Source organism: Eschrichtius robustus, chromosome 11 (assembly GCF_028021215.1).
Source record: "Eschrichtius robustus isolate mEscRob2 chromosome 11, mEscRob2.pri, whole genome shotgun sequence".
In the NCBI taxonomy this organism is placed as follows: domain Eukaryota; kingdom Metazoa; phylum Chordata; class Mammalia; order Artiodactyla; family Eschrichtiidae; genus Eschrichtius; species Eschrichtius robustus.
Window position 1 is genome coordinate 110,815,246 of NC_090834.1, and position 7,232 is coordinate 110,822,477.

Genomic DNA, 7,232 nt, shown 5'->3' on the forward strand with positions numbered 1-7,232 from the left:
AAGGGGACATGACTGCAGAAGCAGAGGTCGGAATGATGAGGCCACCAGCCAAGGAATGCAGGCGGCCTCCAGGGGCTGGAAAAGGCAAGAGAAGAGACTCTGCCCTGAAGCACACGGCCCTGCTGATGCCTTGAATTTAGTCATCAAGCCCACTGGGGACCTCGACCTCCAGAGCTCTAAGAGAATCAGTTCGTGTTGTTAGAAGACACCCAGTTTGTCACCATTGTCAGAATGGTCACAGGCAACCTGTGCGCTGGGCCTCTCCCATCTCACCTGTGTCTGACTGGGACATGCCCAGAGCCGGGCCCAGCACCCAGTCTCCTCATGGTGGGCCCTCGGGGGGCTGTGTAAACCGTAAAGCCCCACACTCGCCACACTGGCTGGGCCGGTGCCCTGGCTCCCCGCCCTGGTGGTGGAGGAGGGACCGGGGGACCCTCGGGCTGTCCCAACCCAGAACGTGTGCCCCTCCCGGCGACAGAGGAGGAAAAGCTGGGTCCCCGGCGGTCGGGTCCTACTGGGGCCCCCTTGGCCTGACAGGGAACAACAGGCCCCCAGGGCTCAGCCAGGACACCTGCAAACACCCACCACCATCGTGACTCTACTCAACACACATTTGCGGGGCACCTGCTCTGCCCCAGGCTTGCTCAGAGGGTGGGGACACAGAGGGGAGCAAACCCCAGTGGGGTCTCCCCCCAGCGAGCCCAGAGTCCAGCTGGGAGGACAGATGCTGATCGCATCATGAAATCTGGGCTGTCAGGGACTTAGGAAGGGATGGCTGGGCAGGAAAATCTGGGAAGACCTACCTGGGGAGGTGATAATTGAACTCGGGAGGGCGTTCCTGGGATGACAGAGCGGGAGCCTTGTGAGCCGTGGGAGGGGGGATGGGGACGAGGCTAAGAGAGCACGGGCAGCCGGGATTCTGAGCCTGACAGAAGGCTCTGGAAGACTATAAGCTGGGGGGGGGGGGCGGGCAGTGGGTGGGTGTTGTGACCAGTCTGCTTTGGGGAAGACCACTCTGGCTGCCCCGTGGAGACCAGCTGAGGGCAGAGTGGCTCTGGCCAGGCCAGGCAGGGAGCCTTGGTGCTAACCCAGGGGTTGCCTTTCCCTGGAGGAGGCGGGGCCCACCAGCCCCACCTGGAGGCCTTCCCTGTGTCTGGGAGCCTGGCTGCATCCTGGGAGCTGGCTCCAGAGAGACCTGCCTCCCGCTGGCCCCGTGGGCTGGGGGCGCGGCCTGCAGGGAGAGGCACATACCAGCAGTGGGGCTCCAAAAGGTGCCAACTCTGCAGCCCCCAGGGGCCCAGCCCCCCGGGTCCACCCGGCCCCGTCGTAAACCCATTGCAGCCCCTCCTCCGCCTGTTCGCTGACCTGCAGCCAGGTGCAAATTGGGCCCTGCCGGGGACAAAATGGCTTTGATGAACCAAATGGCGTTTTTTTGTTGAGGGGGGCATTGGAATGGCCCCAGGCACCCGGGCATGGTGTCCTTCGGGGACCCAGGCCCAAGAAGGGCAGGAAGGGTTTCTTTTATGAGCCCTCCCCTCCCCCGGCCCCAGCCCCCAGAGCAGCTGCCCCCATGACTGGCCAGGCCTCTTCCAACAGCAGGCGCCTCGGCTCGAAGGCCTGGCCCTTGCAGGGCCCAGAGATTAGGGTCTGCTGTCCCTGAGGATGGGGCTTCGAAAGAGGAGGAACAAGGATTCTCACAGCGACTAAAGTGCTCTTAAACAAACAAACAAACAAACAAACAAAAACTCAAGCCAACAATGATGGATCTCAAGACCTTTTCCAGGGTCTCCAGAGAAGCAAGGGAGGGACTTCCCTGGTGGTCCAGCGGTTAGGACTCTGCGCTTGCACTGCAAGGGGCCTGGGTTCGATCCCTGGTTGGGGAACTAAGATCCTGCAAGCTGCGCAGCCAAAAAAAGAAAGAAAAAAAAAAGAGAAGCAGGGAGGCAGAGGGTCCCAGGCCCTCCCAGCATTGCCTGGCCCTGCAGCCCACCTCCCTGCTCTCTCTCAGAGTCCCAGCCCCATCAGAGATGCCTCATTTGTTCAGGGGGAGCCGAGCTGACCAAGTCCTTTCCCGGGCATCTTGGATGCCAAGACATGGGCGGGCAGGATCGGTCCTTACCCGTTTCACAGATGGAGAAGCTGAGGCCAAGAAGATAGGACAACCGGGTCCTTCCCCGTCCTCTTCCCACTAGACATTGATCCCTCCCCGTCTCAGGGGGTTCCCGTCCATCCCGTGGTCGCTGCAGAAAGGGAGGTGGGCTACTTTGGGTCATTTTGAACTGAAACTCCGCCCCCCTCCCCAATCCAGGCACATCCTTGCTAACCTTAGCCTCCTACTGAGAGCCCCCTTGCCTCTCCCACAGTCCATTCCCCAATGGCAGCTGGTGATCTTTCCAAACACAGTACACCACGGCCCTCCCACCACCCTCACCCTCGGCCTTCGGGGCCCACCTGAAGGAGCTACTGCCCTTCCAGCTCCCAGGCAGTAAGCTCCTCTGGTTCACCCCGGCCGGCCAGCCTTGCCACCAGGAACTCACAGGCCAGGGCCACCCTGCTCTTGGATTGTGTGGTCATTGGCACGGGGTTCTGGAGGGAGGACCTCTGGCCTTGCTCTGCAGCTAGACCCAGGAGTGCGAGCTGGGACAAAGCTGCTAACCTCTCAGCCTCCGCGGGGTCAGGCATGAGGGCTGACCTCCCAGGCTCATCTCTACCGCTCATCTCGCACATTCCTTCGAAGACATACTGCCCCTGCCCAAGCATGAATGTGGGCAAGAGAGCCCATCCCTGCCCCTCCCCACTGAACCAAGGCAGACTGGACCAAAACGCTGGCCTCCTGAGAGGGGAGAGAAATCGCTCATCACCAATCCATTCAGAGCTGACTTACTGAGCACCAACTATGCGTCAGGCACAGTTCAAAGTCTTGAGAATGCAGCTGTGAATTGGACAAAGCCCCTATGCTCCTGGATCAGGCAGTTCCTGAACTCCACTCAGGTCTGTTTAGCTCAACCACTAACACCTTTAGTGATAACACTACAGGCCCGCTAGCAGGCCCATTCATTTTGCCCATTTTCACAGTTCAACAAAGGCATCAAGAGCATGGGCTTTGACGGCTGACTGACCTGGCTTCAAATACGGGCTCTCCACCGACAAGCCAAGTGACTGGGCAAATTATAAAAATCATCACCATAACAGCTGAAACAAGTAACGCACCGGGTAGATGCCGGGAGCCGCTCCAAGTGCTCTACACAACGGGACCATTTCGTCATCTCAAGCCTTATAGAGCAGGCACCGTTGTCATCACATTGTAAGGAGAAGGAAAGGGGGGCGCAGGGAGGAGTCTGCTGCTCATGGCAGTGGGCCCCCCACTCTGAGCCTCGGGTCCAGCCCCAAAAGCCTGCAGTGGGCACGTGTTAGTGTCCTGGGGCTGCCATACAAAACACCCCAGACTAGAGGACTTAAAACAGCGGAGATTTCTTCTTATGGTCTGGAGGCCAGAAGTCCAAAATCAAGGTGTCGGCAGGGCTGAACTCCCTCCAGAGGCTCCGTGGGAGAATCCTTCCTGCCTCCTCCAGCTTCTGGAGCTCCAGGGGTTCCTGGGCTGCGCCCCTCCAGCCTCTGTCTCTGTGCTCACGTGGCCTTCCTTCCCTCTGTGTCTGTGGGTACCTTTCCTCCCTCTGTCTCTTATAAAGACACCCATCGTTAGATTTAGGGCCCACCCGGGTGATTCATGATGACCTCAGCTCTAGAGTCTTATCTCAACTCCATCAGCAAAGACCTCTGTATCAAATAAGACCACATTCGGGGGTTCCAGGCGGACATGTCTTTCGCGGGCCACCAATCTACCCTCTCCAGGGGCCTTCTAAGGTGTAGGGCCTGGGGCCCCTCTTGTCCAGATCTCAGGACGGTGCTCCTGTGGGCTTTGAGGTTCACAGAGGAGTTCGGACCTTTGTGCTGAAGGCAGACATTTTTCGGGTGAGAAGCAAGTTCAGATCAGCATCCTGGAAATTATCACCGAGGACTTCGTAAATTGAGTGGGTCTGATTGAGATGAGCTGGGAGCCGCAGACTCTGGCTGTGAAACCATAAAAGACCACCAGGGAGGCCCCTCCGAGTATATCTAGCCAGAGCCCAAATCTGGAGAAGCCCGAGCCGACCAGGAGACATCCCTGGTCTTCTCACCTTAGACCAGCCTTCCCTGCTTCTGCCCCAAACCCACCTGGCTCAAGGGTCCACCTGAATGACCGAGTCAGACCAGAAACCACTAGGTGAGGGTCTCTCCCGCCGATATTCTAGATACCTCTGCCCCTAGCCTTCGCCAGGTGCAGGAGCACAGCGGTGAGAGGCCACTGCCGCAGGCTTCTCCAGACTCTGGCATTTCCATTCAAGGCGGCAGGGGCGGGTGGGGCAGTGGAGACCAACAGCCTCCTCCCCAGGAGGCATTCCCCTCCCGGGTGTCCAGTCTTCAACCAAATGTTTTTGATTTTACAGGAAGTAGAACAAGGGGCTAATCTGAGTTTAATTTCTGAAGCCAGGCCTTTGATTTAATACTTATTCATTTAAGTAATTAATGCCTCTGAGTCTGGGGTCAGAATGCATCTCAGTTTAGCCCGTCTCCTTCTTTACATCCAAAAGACAGACCTCACAGCGCTTGGTGCCTCCAAACCATTCATTTATACCAATTGGGACATTCCAAGGGCCCGGACGCAGTTACCAAATAGGACTTTGCAGAGTTCCCCACCATCGACGATTAAATCCCATTATCCTGTGCACCGTCCCCGGGGACTTCGCCGCCAGCCCCTCCCACTCTGGCACAAAATCTGCTCACAAGCCCGGTCCTCTTTCCCAGGTGGTGTCTGGAGAGGGTCTGGATATGGAATGTTCTGGGTTGTGAGACATTCTTTTCAAACCCAGACTTCATTCCATCAACAAATATGTATTAAGTGCCAACTGCCTGCCAAATACTAGGTAGACTCTGTAGGGGGCAACCCTGGTCCCGAAGGAGAAACACGTAGACCTACAAATCCATAGGCATGAGCAGAGTCTGAGCCCTGGGGCAGGAGAGGATCTCAGGGCAGGGCCGGCTCAGGTGAAGTTGACCCACAGGCGGGGACATGGCGAGCTCAGGAGAGGAGAGGGTGACACCCACGTGAGGGCAGAGGTGAGAAGGCCAGTGCAAGGAGGGGAGGCAAGGCTGCAGTGCCCAGGACCGAGTTTCAGGGAGAGATTCTGGAGGGCTTTTCATACGCAAGTTCCTAGGGGAAAAAAAGATTATTTTTTTCTTTCTCTCTCTCTCTTTTGTTTTAAAGCACAGGATGGAACTACCTCCTTGATTCGACCTTGAGTCTGCTGGCAAGTCTGCCTTGTCCTCGTCTTACTATGAATTTCACTTCTCATCATCTCGTGTACAGTCAGCTCACAGGGCCGGGGATCCAGTATCTGAGCGCCCAGGGGTTCACAGAGTGGGGTTTACACCATCACGGCTTCTGTTTTATAGATGGAGGAAGAGCGCTGGATTCAGGGCAGACCCTGGATGGTACGGGTGGCTCTGGGATGGTGTGGCAGGCTGATGTCACAGTGGGACCAAACTGCATTCAATGCTGATCGGAAAAGAGGGGTAAGGGGACAGAACCCGCAGCCCCTCCCTCAAGCACGGGGCCGGGTGGGCCAACCTGATGGGCCCCCAGAAGGGAGGGCCCTGCCTGGGGACCCGACGTGGAGTTCGGCCACGGATAGTTTTTCCAGTAAGAAGACTACTTGGTCCAATGAATTCCTTACGCCCACAAGGAGCCCATGGATAAACCCAGCAAGGGGGAGAGCAGGGAAGCCGACGCCGGGCAAAGCTGGGGTGTGACCGTCCTTTCTGATCACTCCAGATGCCCGAGGGCTCAGCATGAACCGAGACAGACGGGGGGGGGGTGTCTGCTCCCTCCCAGGGAGAGGGGGACTTCCGGGGACCAAGCAACCCACTGCCGGGACCCAGGCGAACACCAGGGCAAAGATTTCCACCACATTTGTTCCCTGATGCACAAACCTGGCTTGCGATGGGCATGCAGAAAGGTTCGTGGATTGAAGGAATGAAAGGTCTCCTCCTCTCTTGGAAACACACAGTCGACCACCACTACCAGCCATGTTCGGTATCGGGCAGGTATGGACACGATGCCGTCTGGCCCTTAGGTGGGGCTCTACCCTGAGCTACGGCACTGAGCTTCATAGCCAGTGAAACCCTAGAGCTGGGGGGGATTTTGTGGGTGCCTGTGTTACCCCAGCACCTAGAGATTCCAATAGGTTTCTTCAGAGCCTCAAAGGGGTGGATCACTCCCCAAGCCCCTGGCTTCCCACTCACAGGCTTGTAAACCAGCCCTGCTCCCTGGGACCACCAGGTACAAGCCCACAGGCTTCAGGAGCAGAGGGAGAGCCAGGGTCCACGCTGACGGGGTCAGGGAGGCTTCCCAGAGGAGGGGGCTTTAGAGAAGGCCCACCCCTGCAGCAACCGAGAGGCAGATGAAGCATCTCCTGATCGAAAATAGAATCCAACCAAAGGAATCGTTTGTTCATTCCACCCCATAAACTGACTCAGATCCTGGGTTGGGTGCCAGCCCTTCACTTCTTGGTGGAAGGTTCAGGGTAAGTCACTTAACCTCTCTGAGACTCAGTTTGCCCGTCATAAGACAGGTTATCATAGAACCTGCCCAGAAGACTGTCCAAAGAATTAAATGACCCTCAGAGATTGCTAGGACAGGACCTGGCAGATAGGGAGAACCACTCAGAATTCAGCGTCTATTGGTCACAAGGTCAAAATGCCTAGTAGAGTCTAGGCCCCGGGCCCAAATCCGGGACCCCGTTGAATACCACCAGGACCTGACCCGAGGGAGCTCAGAGTGTCGTCAGGGAGACGTCAACATGGGATGCCTGCACCACGGGAGCCCATAGGATGCCCCACCCAGCCCTCGCCTCAGGGCGGCTCTCTCCTGGGGACTTGTCTCTGAGCAAAGTCCTGAAGAATAAAGGCACCAGCTGGAGGAGGAGAGGAGGGGAAGGACAGCTATGGAAAGGAGACAGGACTCCCTGCTCCCAACACACACATGCAGACACACACGCGTAGACACGAGTGCACACCACACACACAAGCATGCACACGTGTGCACAGGTATACACAAATGAGCACGCACCACGCATATAAATATGCACACATAAGCACAAGGCAGAAATGCACACATGTATGCACGGGACCAG

At 57.3% G+C, this 7,232-nt stretch overlaps 1 non-coding gene across 1 annotated transcript; it reads left to right on the forward strand.

Moving 5' to 3' along the window:
• The first annotated feature begins 1,810 nt into the window (after window positions 1–1,810).
• TRNAA-UGC (transfer RNA alanine (anticodon UGC)) lies at window positions 1,811–1,883 on the forward strand. The gene has a single exon. It is a non-coding gene; the product is annotated as a tRNA-Ala (tRNA).
• Window positions 1,884–7,232: the final 5,349 nt, after the last annotated feature.